The sequence below is a fragment of the Neopsephotus bourkii genome, unplaced genomic scaffold (assembly GCF_033783945.1).
Source record: "Neopsephotus bourkii isolate Nb327-2 ecotype Australia unplaced genomic scaffold, CSIRO-AGI_Nbou_v1 NB_894, whole genome shotgun sequence".
Lineage (NCBI taxonomy): Eukaryota > Metazoa > Chordata > Aves > Psittaciformes > Psittacidae > Neopsephotus > Neopsephotus bourkii.
Window position 1 is genome coordinate 2,246,746 of NW_026901388.1, and position 19,296 is coordinate 2,266,041.

Sequence of the window (19,296 nt, forward strand, 5' to 3'; positions counted from 1 at the left end):
ATTATTTTTACTTATATTACATTGCTTTACTTACTTTGAGCCTTTGCACCCAGGTTTGTAACAATAAAGTCAAATTATATTTAGAACAGAGTAATTTTTCCAGTATTATTGTGAATGAAAGCTATGCCTGAAAAGTTTAAATCACTTACAGTGGTCTCAGTCACATTACTATGGTAGCTTTCTGATAAAGTGGTAAAGGACCTTCTCATTAAAAAGATGTAGTCTCATTAAAGACTTTCTTGACTGATAAACCAGGGCTAAAGGAACATAAGTGAACCCTAAACACAAACTATTCAGCTTCAAAATACTTTCTCTGTACTCAGAAAAGATGTCTTTTATGTCACACATTTTTAGTTTCATCAATTTTTATTTTTTTTTTACAAGAATCTGATCCAGTCTCTGGACACAGTGAATTCACAGTAGACATGCTTCTTGCCACCGAACCCCTTCCATATCTCAGCTGTATGTGTCATGAGAGGTTGTGCAATTCTACAGGCTTTAACTGAGCTGGCTTATGCTATAGCTGCAACCCACTTGCAGTACAGCCTTGCCAACCTCCTTAGACATTTGAAATGCCACCATGGGCTCAAGTGGCTAATACAGATGTTTGAACTCATTATCCAAATTAGCTAGATCACGCTGCATTTATCTGTATCTGTATACACTGCGATCCCTCTTTTGATACATCTCTAGGTATATTTCCTTCTTCTTATCACACTGGAGGAGGTGAGTGTAAAGAATTAATGACCTCTTGCAATTATTAAACTTGCTGCTTTCAAAAGGGTCCCAGGAGGTTCTTCTATAAGAATGACACATTTAGGTCTGGTTCTTATGGATGCTTCTTATTAGACATTTTGACTAAAACATATTTCAAGCATGGTGTGCCAATTTTGAAAGGTCAGGTCAGATTCTGCCATTCTTGCCCATTTTCAGCACAATTTCTAGAAACTTTAGGATCAGTGGGCCATACCATAAATCTGCTCTTTACCAAACAAGATCTCATTAACAGTTATTAAAGATGTCAGGATCTAACCCATAATAAAGTGAACCTAAAATTAATGCACTTGAGTGCATTTGCAACTGTATTGCAGTTCATTGTAATAATAATAAATATTTATAAAAGCTAAAACTCTGCTGATAATGCAGCGTATTCTGAGCTCTGGAGAGCTGCTGTAATTTGAACCCTGCTAATACCGTACATCTGAGTAATAAAAGTGTAGGTCTTCTGGTTCACCCTAGCCACTGCACAATAAAAAGGATATTTTAGATACTTGAGATCTCTGCTCAAAGATCCTAACTGTATAGCGAAGTTATGAAAGAGCGTTATAATATCTTGAATGGGAGAGTAATCCTTGACCTTATTTTTGACCAAAATTTTCACTTCCTTTCAGCAGATACCACACCTTAGGAAAGAAGTTTTACATAGCTGTAGTTTTTTGCGGACCCACATACCTCTTTTCACTAGCATGGAAGCAAACATTCACTGGGGCTCTGATCCTTGTGCCTGGTTTGAGAATGTAAGGAGAAAAGATGGCCTAAGCTGGTCTAACAGTCCTCTCTTGCCCTCCTAGCAACTCACCCAGTGGAAAAACAAGCCTAGATTTCTCTCTGAGCAGCTCCCTTTGGGGAGAGAAGTGAGCACTTGAATCGCAAAGTGTGGATGAAAAGTAAGTGTGAGATGAAAAGTGTAATTATGGAATTAAATATCATCTTATGCTTAAAACTATCAGACATAATGTCATGATCTTTAATTTCTGTTTTGGTATAATGTTTCTCTTGTTCTGGAAAGTGTGTACCCCCTGGAGTTACACATCTAAGCATACAGAAAACTTCTGCAAAGGTCATTAGAACTGAACTTTTTTTAATACATGTAATTACATGAGTGTTAACAGATATTAATAAGATTCATTGCCAAAACAGTATATTACAGCTGTTTCCCATATTTTGGAGGATACAAAAAGCCTCACTGTCCTCCTTTGAATCTTCGTAGTGACCACACTAAGTTTCTGAAAGAGTTACATTTTGCAGATTCCATGTTTCATATTTTCAGTAACCAAAGACTGAAATTGTATCCGCATTGAGTTCTCAGCTGATTTGTTTCTAGTATGGTTAAGTGCTGGGACTCTGATAAGACAAAGTATACATTAATTCCTGCCTTCAGCCAACACAGCCAGTGAAGGATGTGTCCAAAGGCCTGTCTCTTTCAGCACCTGAGCTCAAACAGATGCCACAGCACACCACCTTCTATACAACGGTGCTGGCTCCAGCTGGCTAACAGCAAATACTTTAAAATGTAACCAGTAACTTACTTTTCAACCAATTAACCCTGAAAATAAACACTTCTGGATGAATGCAGAATTTCAGAGAGCTTGAGCTAAACTAACTAGTGATGTTTAACAATCCTTGGAAGCATGCTCTGGAGCCACAACGACCATGAGTGTCATCATCAGAAGTAATGCCTATTGATTTCTGAAGTCAAAGAGAAATTGACAAATGTTGTGACATTTCTTCATCTTTATCAAAATAGTAAATGATAAATAAATGAATTGCCAAACATTGCTATAAAATAAGATGTTGTGTTCTTTCTCTTCAGAACAGATTTGGATATTGCTATTTGACAGAAAATTATTTAAGGCTGAGAAAAATGCTTTGTCTTTGACATACTGTTTAACCATAAAAATAATAAATACTCTAAGGAAGAAGCACTGCTAATTGAGTTATATTTAGATAACCCTGGACTTAGAAAAGCAAGAAAGCAGCAGGAACTCCCCATCTTCTGACTTAGATTGAGAAATAAAGCAGTAAGCATGTTGTTACCATTGCTGGCAGTTTTCTTGTGAGAGTCTTCCTCACCACCCCACACTGTAATGATAAAAACATCAAAAGAAAGAGTTCACAGCAAGATCCTGTTGATGCAGAGCTTTTCAAACATGAGCCTCACATTACAGATCAACAGACCTGCATAAAAGTTGTATCTAAAAGGAGTTCATTCAGTTTTAGTTAAACAATTTAAAATATAAATTCAATATTCTTTTTCAGCAACTGTGACCACATAAAGAAATCTTGATTTCACAGATGTCATATTAGTTTTCTAAATGTTTTATTTATCATATTTTGACTCTTTCCCTCCTTTATTCTGTAACCAACAAAAAATATACAGAAAATGCCATGTGGATTTTTTCCGGAAAACAGAAGTCTCTAGCAGCGCGCACTATTCAAATGTGTTCAGCTGGAGATTGATATTCCTTTGATGTTATATGACAGTTGATAGAAATACATTGAAGGAGATGGTATATTTGCAAAAAATAAAGCCTAGTTTTCTACAGGCAACTACCTGCACTCCACCATTGTGTGACATTTTCCACCAAGAATGCATTAAAACAAGTCGCTCTTATTTTGACTTAATAAGCTGTTTGGCTTGAATAGAAGGATAGGTTCTATTTATTTTTTTTATTTCATTTTATGTTATGAATGAGTAAGTCTTGTGACTGTATCTTCTGTGATTTCTCCTTTATTTCTACCTTAAAAAGCAGAAACGTTCCTCTCTGAATCTGCTATCCTGCATGTCTCTTCTGCAGAGGCTCACTGTCTTTTGGAGGATCCCTAAACGACTTGATTATTTCTTCCATTGTCTTTCAATTGCTTAGATAAGGGGGTCATTGTTTTTAATCTGAGAAATTTTCTCTCTCAGTGTAGTGCCTATCCATATACTTATTTTATACACAGATTTGCCTGGCATCAGCTAACCCACCACTGCAATTCCCAAATTTCACTCATTAACTAGGTTTCCATCAAGTTGTCTTGATGATGTGCTCCCTCCCCCCAACCTGATCTTTATTTATTTTAACTCTGCTCTAGTGATAACCACCATTGGCAACCCTAATAGATGTGTCTGTTCATGATGACTGCATCTGACTCATCTAACTCAAAGTGGATTTGGAAGAAACACTAACACAATAGCTAAGGGCTAATCTGAACAACACACCATCCTTAACAATAGTGCTGGTAAAGCCCTGACTCAAGCCAAGTTTGAAGGAAACTAACTTCTGTAGTCAGCATGCTATTGCAACTATGAGTCCATTTCTTACTCTATAAATAGAGGACAGCCCAGGGCCCATTGAGTTCTCCTGTATGGCAGTGGGCTGCAGGCCAGGATCTCCCTTCGAGCAGGGACATCTCTTAAAGTTACTCTTTGAGGTTGAGAGATTTCTTGCTGCAGCAGATTCTTAATAAGTGATTAACAGCGTGCTACACTTTGGAATCTTAGCTAGATGATATAAAGGATTGACTGTACACATCAAATCATTTAGACCTAAACTGTTGAACAAGTCTGAGACTAAGTCCGGATCCAGCTGCACCCAGACTCCTCTCTGAGAAGTTCAGAACACAAGGACATACTTTGTGAACCGCATGACTCAGCAGAAGGGTCTTCCTAGCAATTTTGTCTGATCCTGTTCCCTATGCAGTAAATACTCAAGTGTACCTCTCCATCAAATCTTGTTAAACCATTGTCACATTTGCTAACAAACTTTGCTAAATCACAGTTTTATATCAGTAAACATATTACTACTTCACATTTATGAGAGGCGCTTCACTCTATCCATGACAGTTGCTCTGCACTCTCTCATACTCATTTTACCATGAGATCTTTAAAAAAAATCAATAATTCCCCAGAATTACTTATGAAAACTCATCCTTTCAGTCATTCTAAATGATTAATAGCTATTTTCTTGTATATGAAGCTCCTTCTTGAAGGCATGTTTACATGCACACTGCAGTGCTATTGTGGATACAATTTGATATCTTCAAATACAGCAGTTTAGAAACCAGAAGTAATTTTGCCACCCCAGCACACAGTCCTACATAAGTTAATTTATAATGTCAAAAAAAACTATGGTACACCAACTGCTATGGCAGAGTTGTTTTAGATTAAAAATAAAAACATGTTAGTAATGTGGTTATATGAACAAAAAAGCTGACACAGCATCACCTTGATAAAAGCCACTAGTCCTTTGTGTTATAATAGCACTTAATACATGCTACTGTAACCTCCTTGTATCCATAAGAATATAGCGTACTCATGACCAGTATACAGTTATTAAATATCTTAAAATATTAAATCTGATAAGCATTGCATTCTGAAAAACATCCATCCATATGCATTAGTACTAGTTATACAATTCAGCTAGAGCTTTTTAAGTGCTTACTGCTATGCATTTTCTTGTATAGCAAATACTTTTCCCTGCATACACACATACATTTGTAATTTTACAGCTCCAAACTGCATAGAGGATGTTGGAAAATTGACATGGAGTGGCCAAGAGAATTGTCTGAACCTTTCTGTGTGAGGAAAAAAAAAAAAAAGAAAGAAATTCCTCTTCTTCTCCCATGTCATTTCCTATGAGGAGGAGAGGTTGACTTCCAACTCGGTGATTAAGGCTCATTTGATCAGAGGCTCATGTTACCATGGCAACAACAGAGGAATCGAAGCCAATTCTGTGAAAGACAACTGAGCTGATGTCAGCCACCCCCTCACAATAACCTGGCCAAGTCTCAGTCAATTCTTCACCACCCAAAGCACATCTGGGCTTCTTCAGCATACCCTTGCCCATCAATCTATGCCCTGAGCAGTACCAAAATGAGAGCAGTAGACTGAATAACATTTCATGCTTGCTATATGCATACCTTGCATTCACTGATTTCCCTCTGAAGACATGTGTGAGTCACTTTCCAGCTGTATTTCAAAATGGATAGACAGCATACTCACCAACTCCCAACTACAAACATTTTTTAAGGATGTTCTAATCCATAGCTTCTTCCTATGGTCCCTGTATCGACTTTTCAAGAATGCTGTAAGATCACTGTGGATACTAAAATGTAATACGTAGAAAAGTTTTAGCAAGAAAAATATAACTGCCGTCTCATTGTCTTAAGAGCAAAGAGGGAAGATTACAATAGTAGCCTCAAAGTGGAAAATTAGCTATTCAAATTTGAAAAGTATTTTCTTAACCTCAGCTTGGAGCTGGAATAAGACCAATTCTATGTGCTCAATAACAAAATAGACTCCTTGTAGCATAGTTTTGTTTAGTTAGATTAATAAAAAATAACAATTTACTTTGGATATTTTTTCAATATGATATTTTCAGAAATAAAATTCCTAGGCTTATTTATTACAATTAATTATTTCGTTTAGAGTAAAAAAAAAAAAATCAGATCTCTAACAGTCCATTTTCTTTTATAGCTGTCCTGGGTTCAGCACTAGCAGTCATTTTTCTCCTTCTTAGTAGGTGGTGCACTGCTGTGGTTTTGACTTTCAGCCTGGGAACAACACTGATAGCACCGATGTTTTTAGCTGTTGCTCAGTAACGTTTACTCTGACGAAGGACTTCCTGAGTCTCATGCTCTGCCAGAGAGGAGGGGAAGCCGGGAGGAAGCAGAGAGGACACCTGACCCAAACTAGCCAAAGAGGTATTCCATACCACAGCACGTCATGCCCAGGATGTAGAACTGGGGGCAGTTTCCCAGAAGGGCTAGATTGCTGCTCGGGTCGGGCGTGGTATCAGTTGGTGGGTGGTGAGCGGTTGTATTCCCTTGCCTTGTTATTTCCTTTACCATTATCATTATTGGTGGCAGCAGTAGTGGTTTGCGTTGTACCTTAGTTACTGTACTGTTCTTATCTCAACCTGTGGGAGTTGCATTCTTTTGATTCTCCTCCCCATCCCTTCGGGAGCCAGGGGAGGGAGAAGCAGGGGGACTGAGCAAGCAGCTGCATGGTTCTGAGTTACCAGCTGGGCTTAAACCATGACAATATACAACATTATAGGCATTATACCTTTTGATGTAATAATTCTTTGCTGCAGTTATGAGAATTCAGACATGTCTAACAATTATTTAAACTATGTGTTTTAGGGTTTTGCTCTGCAATTCTTATCCCAGAAAAAGATCATAGATACATTCTGGTAAACTACTCCTACTTTGTTTAAGCAACATCTGAGCTGTGATAATGCCCAATAAGCTTCCATTTGATAAGTTGGACCACTATGTTAAGAAAAGTATGATCTTATAGAAAGCACTTTTGCAGAGATGAACCAAAGGGTGCTGGTGAGCAGCAAGCCGAGCACAGCTCAGCAACATAACTTCGTGGCAATGAAGACCAGTTGCCTCCTGGGCTGGAACAGGAAAGGCATTGCCAATAGGTTGAAGGAGGTGGTCCTTCCACTCTGCTCAGCACCCACAAGACACATCTGGAGTGCTGGCTCCAGTTCTGGGCTCCCAAGTGCAAGAGAGACATGGAGAGAGTTCAGTGAAGGGCTACGAATATGGGTAAGAGTTTGGCACATCACTCAAATCAGGAGAAGCTGAGAGAGCTGAGGCTACTTAGCCTGCAGAAAAGAAGTCTGGGGAATCTTATCAATATGTATAAATACTGGTCAGGGGAGGCAGAGGGGGAGTGGTGGGAAGCAGCAAAGTTAGGCAAAAAGCTACGCTTCACTCAATGCATTATATGGCTCGCAGCTCTGGAATCAATAAAGCTTGACTGTTTTATTAACACTTGCAGTTTTCAAGGCAATTTGATAAGCACAATTAAACTTCAGGGATTTAGGCATCAATCACAGTACAGAACTCAATATACTACCTTTCTGTGAAGATACTGCTGTCTGATCTGAAGTAAAAATGCACAGGATCTCAGAAAGTCATTTTGAAATCCTGCTAGCAAGACAATTCTGACTCCTTCGAGAATAGTTGACCTCCAGCTCAGCTATCAGTCTAGCTTGATTTCACTGTAGTGGAGAATGAGTCATTCCTTTGTGTAAGCAAGTCTTTGTACCCAGGACAAGAATATTAAAATCAGAGCTTATCGTACAGCTGTGAACACTACTGAATACTTCTGTTCTGCATTCAAAAGTTGAAAAAATAAAAGAAAAATCTGTTAAGGTATAGGACAATTAAAGAAGATGAAGAGAGTCAAAAGGCAGGAAATAAGCAAAGAAAACACACGAAAGAACAGAAAAAAATATAATTGGGAAAAAAATTAAAAGAATAAAGATCCACATGGGAGATTTAGACTTTACAGATATGAAATATATATATATATATATAAACAATACCAGCACACTAAAGCCATGAAACTCCAGAGGAGGGCCACGAAGATTATCAGCGGACTGGAGCACCTCCTGTATGAAGACAGGCTGAGAAAGTTGGGGCTGTTGAGCCTGGAGAAGAGAAGGCTGCGTGGAGACCTAGTAGCAGCCTTCCAGTATCTGAAGGGGGCCTATAAGGATGCTGGGGACGGACTCTTTATTAGGGACTGTAGTGCAGGTAACAGGTTAAAACTTTAAGAGGGGAAGTTTAGATTGGATATAAGGAGGAAGCTCTTTACTGAAAGGGTAAGGAGGCACTGGAATGGGTTGCCCAAGGAAGTTGTGAATGCTGGCGGTGTTCAAGGCTGATTTGAACAGAGCCTTGGGTAACATGGTTTAGTGTGAGGTGTCACGACTCATGGCAGGGGGGTTGGAACTAGACAATCTTAAGGTCCTTCCCAATCCTAACTATTCTATGATTCTGTGATTGTGTAAACAGGCACAACAAAAGTGCTGAAACAATACAATGAAATAAGGAGACCCTTTATTAAAAAGGGAAATTTGAAAAAGAAACAGAAGTAATATCTCATTATAAGGAGTGAAGTAGATAGCAGTCTGGAATTTTCTCCATGTGAGGATATGTAGTGGAGATACTTTGGTATAAGGCATATGGGTAATTACCAAGAGGTAACTGCAATATTTCTGAAAAGTACTTGAAAGATCTTCCATTTCAGGGTTGATGGGAGAGGGCTCACACTCCAAAAATTCATTTTCTGTTTCAGTTTCTTCTGTATAGTCCAAATACTTCTCTTACGCTATTTAGTCATCAGATCATTAAATGCATAAAAGAGGTTTTGACTTTTCTGAGCTGAGTGTGCTCCTGAGGCTCTCTGTGAGAGATCTAGTGCAACAGAAGAGCTGGGAGCAGGACCAACTCTTCCAGTGGCTCACAGCTGGCTTTGCCATTTTCTAGAAGTATCTCCCATCTTTGTCACACCGTTTAGCCATTTCTTCTTGCCATCCAAAAAATTGCCATAGACCACAAAGCTCCTGTTCAGTCCTGAAGAAAAGTTTACTGCAAAACGATTTCTCTGAAAAATGTTCTTGTTTTGGAACAGTGTGTTTCAATGATGTTCTGTTTCTCTGAAAATATTCTAACAAGTTTTTGTGTGCTGCTCTAATTGCAGCTAAAATACCCAACCACCTGTTATGCTTTCTGCATGTTTGGAATATTTATGTTAGGAATTAATTTAGCTGATTATCCTTTAGTGACTTGGAACCCAGAAGAAGCCTTACATTGTCTCTGAAACACCACCATGCAGGGCATTTTGAACACCAGGCACTCAGGGTGTTCATGTGCATGGCCTCCTGGGCTGCATGCTTTGCAGCCCTGTTGCACCATCTGGCTCTTTTTGCTTGAATTCTTTAAGATGGGGAAGAGGGACTGTCATTGTCCTGCAAACCAAGTTGCTGGATGAACTAGCAATGCTAGTCAGAACATTCTGACTAGCAGAAAATGCTAGTCAGAACAAAATGTTACTCTTTTGCTCCTAATGTTCTAACTACCAGAAAAACAAGAACATGATGATGAATGTGTAATTGCTGGTGTCAAAGCTGGTACACAACAAACTGCACAAGTCAATTTACACAACTCAAGTTTTTTTTTCAGACCTCAAGCAACATTACCAAATGAATGGGAACATCAAGTTGCCTTAAGTCATGTTTTGAAGGTTTTCTATTCAACTGTGACAACACAATACTTCCTCAGTCTCTTGTGGTTTTGGTTTTTAATTGTTTTTTTATTTTATTTTCCCTTTTTCTTAGTGACAATTAGAAGTAAGAGCTAGAAAAGTAGCCAGTATGCAATATTGCTATGTGTCTGACAGTCGGCAAAAAGAGAACAGTGTTTGAAAGCAGGAGGGAAGACGGGAACAAATGCTTTCCCAGTGGTATTTCCATACATGTTATCAGATCTTCCCCAGTGTATGCAGACATGCATTAAAACCTCATCCACATCTGTAGAGAAATATTATTAGAGAAGCATGCCAATTTACACAGGCTGATTGAGGGGAAAGATAGATAGTCACTGTCATGAATAGTATGATTTAAACATTTCTTGACTTTGGAGGATTTTCCCTATTAGGCTGTATACAACTGATAAAGTAGGATTAATTCTTAAATACCTTTGCATACTGGGGGGATGGACTGTGAAAATATAAAGAAAGCCTTGCTTCTCTGGGCACATTAGAGATAAAGAGCTGACAAAATGATCTTTACTCAGATATTTCACTACAGGGAATCCTACATCCGAAAGGATGAGCATCTGTGCAAACACCTGCATTTACAGCTGAGAAAACACTGCATTATTTAGGTCTTATTTGTCATATCACAAATGCCTCAGTCTGTTCCCTCCCCACATCTTTCCCACTGCCTTTACTAAATCAAGAAGCTTAATTGCTCCTTCTGTTAAGTCTGAAAGATCATTTGTTACTTCTATTCATTTTATAAATGTGATTCTTTCTGGCTGAAAAAATATGCTAGTATCCATTAACTTTTAAGCATAAGATATTTTATTCAAGTATTTATCAATTTTTTTTTCTCTTATATAGTACTTGCAGTGAACTCTAGAACCATTCTCATTAGGCTATTCCAAGTAAGCAATTCAGAAACTACAGCATGCAGGGAAACCCACTATGTGATTTGTTTGTGGTAGGGATCCACACCATTCATATGGCACAGTCTGACCTTCTGACAAAACTGGAACAGGTGTTCCATAGAGCTTTCATAAAGCAAAACAAATCTATCTGGGTATGTAAAGACAGCAACCATTGCAAGCCCAGCCATCTGCCAATGTAGTGTTTCAATTATTTCCTTAGCAGTTTGCCTATAATAAATGTATTAAATCCCAAAAAATGTATGATCCAAAATAGAATTTTGCAGAGACACTATAATGAAGGTGATTTTTAAAGACTGTTTCAGCAATGATGTATTTATATGTGTGTGTTTATGTATACACAACAGTGTATAAGAAGTTTAAATCAGCAAAACCAAGGGGTTTTTTTATTGATGTGGAAATCTCCTTACCATAAAGTCTTAAGTGCTCAATGTCAAGTAAATCTCTTTAGCAATAATAAAAGACATACCATAATTTTAACTCACTGGATGATTGTATACAATCATTATCATATTTTTCTTTTCTTTTTAATTAAGCATTAACACTTGAAGGTGCATAATACATGTTTGCTTGTTAGTACACCATCCTAACTAACATTACTTTTGGTACATACACATATAATACATGTAGGGTATCATAATCAAAATGGAGAGAGACTGACATCCTCTTTCCCTACAGTGCATGAAAATTCAGAATAACAGGGAGATAAGCTAGGGGTTTAATCTTAGCACCACACTTTCAGTCACCAGTCATGTGTGATTCTTTTGCTGGTTTTTATTACTAGCTGTTTTTTTGCTAGCTGTTGCCTCCCTTTAAAGTCTAGTCCTGCACTTAACTTCACTTAATAAAATATATTTTTTCTTTTTTATGAAGTGCATGTTAAACTTTCAGATAAAATGTTTGTTCCACATAGATTGAAAATGTAGACCTGTGTTTGACCAGTGGACTACAAATCATCCTTGACCTGAACACAGCTCCTTAAGGCAGGAGATGTGCAGGCTTCACCAAAAATTAACATGGACCTGACTGGTTAGACCGACAGCAGACATTGTACCCAAAGAATGGCAATGGCAGGGCTATATTAACTCAAAATACCTCTTTAGAAGATTTTATTAAGAGAGCTTTTACATTGTACTGCTATAAAATTTCAGGTTTCTTTCACTTTCAGAAGGTCAGGTGTCCTGTTTCTGCTTCCTCCCAGCTTCCCCTCCTCCTTGACAGAGCATGGGACTCACAAAGTCCTTGGTCAGAGTAAACATTACTGAGAAACAGCTAAAAACATCAGTGCTATCAGTGCTGTTCCCAGGCTGAAAGTCAAAACCACAGCACTGCACCAGTTACTAAGAAGGAGGAAAACGACTGCTACTGCTAAACCCAGGACACTTTCATAGTGTAAAAGCCATCATATTTATTATCCACTCTATGTTATACCATTTAATATGCTGAGTTGGTGATTCTGCCTGGTCACCAATAAACTTCATTTTTCTTTTTGCTGGAGAGATTTCTGTTGACAATACCTAGATATTGCATAGTCAAAAGTAAAACATCAGGAGTGATGTAAAATTCAGAAAATATTGAGAAATGAATGACTTTCACTCAGGTTTTTACATTTGAAAATGTTCAAATTCTCATTTGCCATTTCTTAACCTAGGTAATGTAGAGGCACTTACAGACTGAGAGCAACAAAAGAGATCCACATCCCATTAAAAATCATTAGAAGTTGTCCTGTGTGTGCTGAACATACCGATATCTCCTGACAGCAAATAGCACAGCCAGTTTGTATATCCTTCTACCGAACAACACAATATTGGCAGGCATTCCACACACAGACTTGAAATTGTAGGGATGTGCTGTTTTTCCTATAGTTAGCTAGTTTACTTCTTTAAATCCAGCTTGAAGCTACCTTTCAGATATGTAAAGAAAGGCAGCCACTATATTTTTTTCATTTCTGAAGTGCAATTTAACTATTTTACAGTCGAGATATAAATCATGTTCTTTTATATGAAGAATGAATAATTGAGTTCAAGTTCTCATTATTTCATGTAGGAATTTAAATTTGTTACAAATATCAAAAGTAGCAGTTATTGTTAAGCAAACTATTGTAATGCATTGTAAACATCCGTGTTGGTAAGGTTAAGTAATAATAATTTTTCAGTCATACATTTATAATAGCATTGAGATTTGAGGGTTCCTGCACTCTGCTTTTCTCCCTGCTGCAGTTAGAGAGGAGACATATCAGACACTGGAAAAGGGCTGCTTTACTAGTGTTTTCAATTCACCTTTGTGATACACCTCTGGCTACATTCAGACTGCAAAGTGGGGAGCTTGCTGAAAAGCTGCATTGTGCTCAGAGGGCTTACATGTTTTCCCGTCACTCTGCTGACTGATAGCCTGGCTACTGTCCACAGTCGTGTCACGCAGATTTTGCTCAGAAAAAGTCAAGCTAGGCCATCAGCTTGTGACCTGGGTTATAAGAAACTTAAGACCTGTTTGTCTGAAATGCTTCCAAAAGAGGTCTAAATCTCCTCTGAACCATCTAAGGACAAACGATGTAGATGAGAGAAGGCTCAGTGTGAAAATAGGCTCAGGACTCAGGTTTACTTCAGAATGTAGAGGTTTGCCTTTATATTTATCTCAATGCACCTTTATGACCCTATTCTTGTCTTCTCACCAAGCATGAACACTGATGTGTTTTTAAGCAATTTACTTGGTTCCACTGCTTTGCACAAACACATATTAACCTCTGTAGAATGCCAGTCTTTTGACTTTCTTCTTGTTTCAAAAACTCAGCTTATTAAACTGCATATTTTTCTTCCCTCTGTATGATTTAGCAGCAGGATATATTTGTTTCTGTCTCTATTTCATCAACTGTCATTTTTTCTGAGTTGAAAAATGTTAGTAATGCTTAATCAGACGGGCAATACTGAGCTTTCTTATCTAAATGCCATTCTCTAGCATAGCAACTACTGAAAAAAAAAAACCCACCATAATTACACTGGAAATACTTTTTTTTTTTCAAAACTATTCTTTTTCTGTAAGTTATGTGACTGGAAACTACTCACAGATAGAATCATTAAAATCATTAGATCTGTGAGACATGCAAGTGACAAGCAATGGGCTAGTCCCCCAACTGTTCTAGCTTCTTTCATTTTTTGGCACTATTCCCCATTTTCTTAGCCATTTTTGCAATAGAAAGCCAAATTTTTGTATCCTTATTCTGTCCCTTTCAGGTGAATTCTAACTGAACTCCACTGATAAAGAAGAGACCACATGATTGTATCTGATGCTGTGTATGTTCTCCAGTTTCATGCATTTCATCTGTAGCATTGCAAGTTTTGCTCTTCAGGCAAATTTGTTTGAGCTGATATTCTGAAAAACTTGTACAGGCTGTGTTGTGTTACTGCAGAGCCTGGGCTTTGCAGTATCCTTCCCTCTTCACTTTAGCCCTGAAACTGAGTTTGTTTCTTGAGTGAATAAAAGCAGGTTATAGGACTAGAAGATTTCTAACATCAAGTCAAATCCCCAGGTATTATGTCTGATAACATATAACGCCACTTTCAAAAGTTGCTGCTGGAGAGTGTAATGAATGGCTGTTATCTTTGCATTTTGTGATCCATGACAGTAAGGTTGATGTAATGAGTCTGTAAAGAAAAGGTGGTTACATAGGTCTTTCTCGTGGATGCATTATCCAGAAGCAGAAAATATTCTGCTTTTGAATAGGAAAAATTATAATTACTCTCTTTTTTCAGTTTTAGTATTTGAGGTAATGAGGTCAAAAAACAGAACTAACAAAGCTCATCAAACTAAAGCAAAGCATGCAACAAAATAGAGATTCTGTGAAGAATGAAATGAAGACCGTATCCAAAACAATACAGTCACACAGAAAGATTTTTTCATAACTTTCTATGCAGTAGAGATCCACAGCATCTTCTACCCTGCTTCTTCTCCACATCTTCACCAGATATGATATCTGGAAATGGCCAACATGAGCTGTGTTTGTGGTGCCCATAGAGAAGGTAAATAGATAATTCTGTGGAAAGGAAGATAGAATAACAGACTGACAGAAGTCTGTGTAAAGATTTTAATAACTTAGATTTTAAAGAAAAGCCAGGAATGGTAGATAATATTGATGAAAAAATTGTCAAACTACAGCTTATGGGGTAAGCATAACTAAATAGAACCCACTTCATCTTTTGTAAACACCTTGTCCTGGGTTTAGCAGTAGCAGTCATTTTTTTTCTTTCTTGGTAGCTGGTGCAGTGCTGTGTTATGACTTTCGGGCTGGGAACAAAGCTGATAAAACCGATTTTTTGGTTTAGCCAAGGACTTGGTGAGCCTCATGCTCTGCCAGGGAGGAGGGGAAGCCGGGAGGAAGCAGAGACAGGACACCTGACCCAGACTGACCAAAGAAGTATTCCATATCACAGCACATCATGCCCAGGATGTAACTGGGAGTTACCCGGAAAGGCTGGGAGACTGCAGGGTTGGAGGAGGTATCGGTCGGTGCTAGGTCAGGCTGGGGGGGGGGGCAAGTTATCGGTCGCCTGGTGATGAGGTGTTGTATTCTATTCTCTCCCCTTGTTATTTCCTTTATCATTACTATTATTGGTGGTAGCAGTAGTGATTTGTGTTATACCTTAGTTACTAAACTGTTCTTATCTCAACCCATGGGAGTTTCATTCTTTTCGGTTCTCCTCTCCGTCCCTCCAGGAGTAGGGGGAGGGCAAGAAGGTGGGGAAGTGAGTGAAAAGCTGTCTGGTTGGGTTTAACCCATGACACACCTCATGGATGAAAACAGAGCTCCTGTGCCACTGAAGTGTTTAAATTATTTATATAATACATTTGAGAAGGTAATTCTCTCTCCATTAAGATCTATTGAATCTCAAAAATGTATTTTAGCTAATCAAAATGTTGACTTTATTCAGCAAGCATAAATACTTGTTTGACAGTTAAGTTCACCTTGGTTTAATTTTTATCTACAACAAACTCTGTTAACAACAATTTTCTATTTAATAATGTGTTTCCCCACAGGATCTCTAATTAAAATCTGCACATAAGTTTTCTCCTACTGAGTAAACTGCAGTACAGATAGCTACTCTTACCACACAGCTGCATCTAGTAAAGATGCCAAAAAACAGTATCAGTATATTTTGCAAAACAACAAGCTCTGTCCTTGCAACTGCTAATTGGAATTTAGGAAAATATTATCAGCTTGCAAAGGCTAATTCATAAAAAGGAGCATAACAGAGATGATGCCAAAACATTTAGAGTGCAGAAATGAGCAAGTGGGAGGGAAAGTACCCTTCGGGTCTGGTAATTTCTTAATTTTAATCTTAAATTCTTTTTGCATGGAGAGATCTGTGGACTTTGCCAGATACATGGAATACATCAAACAGGAAGGGTTGGGTTCCAGGTTTCAGGTGTTACCATTGTCAGCTTCATGAAGGAATCTTTTGTTTGTGAACAATATAGATTGCTTTTTACTTAACCTTTACACTTACCATACTTGGGAAATATCCAGGGCCAAATTACCCAGTAGCACAGATCAGTTGTTGGGACAATGGTAGCCTGTATCTAACTGCCAGAGGATATGAATATACCCAACAGAGTAATTATGCAAGTTCTGGTTGTTGCTTCTCTTCCTTTTCATTCTTATTTACAGGGAACATGTAATAGTTACGGATTTTACTGAAGAACAAAGCATGCCTAGTATTTACATAGAAATAAAACCCTATTTCTATAGTACTAGCCAAAACCAGTGTTTAGCTCCAAGTCATACTTCTCCAATGGGATACTCAGTTGGAATAAGCTTGAGAGGTTCCTGCACTCTCTCTGAACGAAACAATAATGTTGACACAGCACCAATTCAAGCATCACTCTTTAATTAAAACCCTATTCATGTTTTCTAAAGATACTGTGAAGGTCTTTTTTAAATAAAAGTAAGGGATTCTTTAGCTAGATTTGACAGCTAAGAAAAGAGTATAATACAAAAGCATGGAATATCTTTTCAGCAACTCAGGGGGTTCTGGTACAGTGAAAATGGGTTTGAATACAAATGTGCAATATACTACCAATTATGAAAAGAATCCAATTAGCTTGTTCTTGAGCACTGAATATTTGCTTGGCATAAGTGTTCTTTATTACGCACTTGAAGAACGGGAAAAAAGGTAATTGTTGAGAACACAGGAGGGAAGATTTTTTTCTTGCTTTCAAAAGCAAAAGCAAAGCCAAAAAGCTTTGGGGTAAAGTTGAATCACTATGATGGGGAGGGAGGGAAATGGAAGAGTGGAAAGACAACAGTAAGGTAACATTTTAAGTACAAATGTTAGCAAACGCTACAAACCACACCAGTGTTACGGGACAAACACACTTTTCAGTGACTGCATATTCTATTTTCATATCAAAAAATGTCCCTGGTTTGCATTTATGGTTAGAATTAAGTTGATAGTGATATCCAAGCTATTACTGTTTTTTGGACCTCCAGAAATGGGAACAGATGCTGCTGTTCTTATACACATGTTGAATTTAATGTTTTTCATCCAGATATGTCGCTTTTTAGGTGAAAGCTACAGCATTATGAACAGCTACTTTGAATATTCCCTTTTAGTGATGTATGGTTTTGCACACTTAAGTTATAAATGTTTTTCTATTATAGTTTATCTACAGTACTCCTCATTACGTTTTCTTGTCACTTAAGGTCCACTTCTTTTTTAACACAATAAATTGAATAGCTTTCTATGAACATTGCCCATTGTTTTCATCTCCTGTCTTTTATTTTCATTTTTTTTGAGAAGTCTTTAAATAAAGCTTCCCTTAATCTGCATTATGAAATCTACTGTAAGCAATTGGAGTAATTTGTGAGCTCTTCATAAAACTAAGGGAGCAAAATTAAGCACTCACATAATTTATTTTCATGTTGGACCACCAATACTATTGTAGCTGTCCACCTTCATGGTCATTTCACTGGGGAACTAGAGACTGTTCACTTACTAGTGCTACTGGTAACCACTGAAAACTCCATAGTGTTTACATAAAATAGGAGCAAGACTTAACAAAAAAAATCTTTTAACATCTACCATTTTCAGTGTGAGAAAAAGGATCTCCTATTTATCCCACCTTTATATCCCCCTGTGTAACTTTCTCTAAGTGAACCCTCAAATATTCTACCACCTCTATTTTCAGAAGATTTCTATGCTTAAATAATCTGGGGTTTGGATTCCAGAAGGACTGGTTAAGCTTGCTAAATTCTTTTAAGACTTAAGTAAGCTAGCATTTGGAGCTGCATAAAATTGTGTGGTTACTTAATTTCTTTAAAATATTCTTAACAAGGAACTGATACTATAGTATATGGGCCAAACTTTCAAAATGAGCTCTAAAATTAGTGACAGTAAATATTAATGCCTGTCTGGATCTCCTTTTCATGCAGTAGAAGAATACACACATGGTAAAAGCACTGAGTCAGTTTCTGCTCTACCTGGAAAAATCTATTTAGCTCTAAATGTTTCATTGTAGTGTACATTAATGGAGCTTTTGACCTGTGAAGTGGAGGAGTGACAGGCAAGCATACTCTGCTGTTAAAAGCAAGCTGTATCTGCAAGGAGCAGACTCCTTTTCCTTGTACCTTGTCATCATTGCATGTAAATTAGGATGGTCATTTCTAACAGTCTACATAGCCTGCAAGGCACTCATGATTCAAACCTGCAATGACATAATGTTTTGGCATGAGGTAAAAGGTAGCAAGATGAAAACTTGCAAACAGAAATTACACTGAACGAAAGAATGAATTTTACTGGTGCTGCTTGACAGGTGAGTATGAAAATAAATATGCCTTATAGATCTGCCAATTAACAGGACAGATATGCTGAGAAAGTCATCACATTGCATATTCCGTACTGCCAGATTCTGTGTATCCTTCAGGATTACATGGCAGAAGACCAGATATGCAGATAGAATAATCTTGTATATTATCCTGCAGGTGAATTAATAAATGTAGAGGGATAGGTTTGCTATTAGGGATTGTTAGTGTCAATATGCATTTTCCTTTACATTGAAACAATTATTTTGGGGGATGCAGAATTTCTAGCTCTTCTCAAATTATTTCCTCAAAATCTAGAGCCCCTAAATTATACTCTCTCTTAGCCAAAAGTCCTGTAATATGATAGAATAATTAGAAAAAGTTTTCTAAATTCATCCATTTCTTCAACATCCTGTAGCAATTAAATACATGAGAAAAGCAGGCGAGGAGTAGAGAGCAGTGCCAATAGGATGGTAAGCATCATAAAGGAAGTAATAGTTTTAAATTCCAATAAATATTCCCTTGAAGAGGGCAATTAAAATTACTGAAGACTAAAGAACTGGTCAAACAGGCTGGTAATTGAAGCAGCGAGGGTTTTGGTAAGCAAGAAACCATATTTTCATTTCTTTATCTGGTCTTCTATCTACTTGGTCACTGTTCTGACTTTTTTCATTGTGTTTTACTTTGGTGATTAAAGCCTACAAAGGGAGACTGGTAAAGACCAGCTCTTTACTGACTTTCTATGC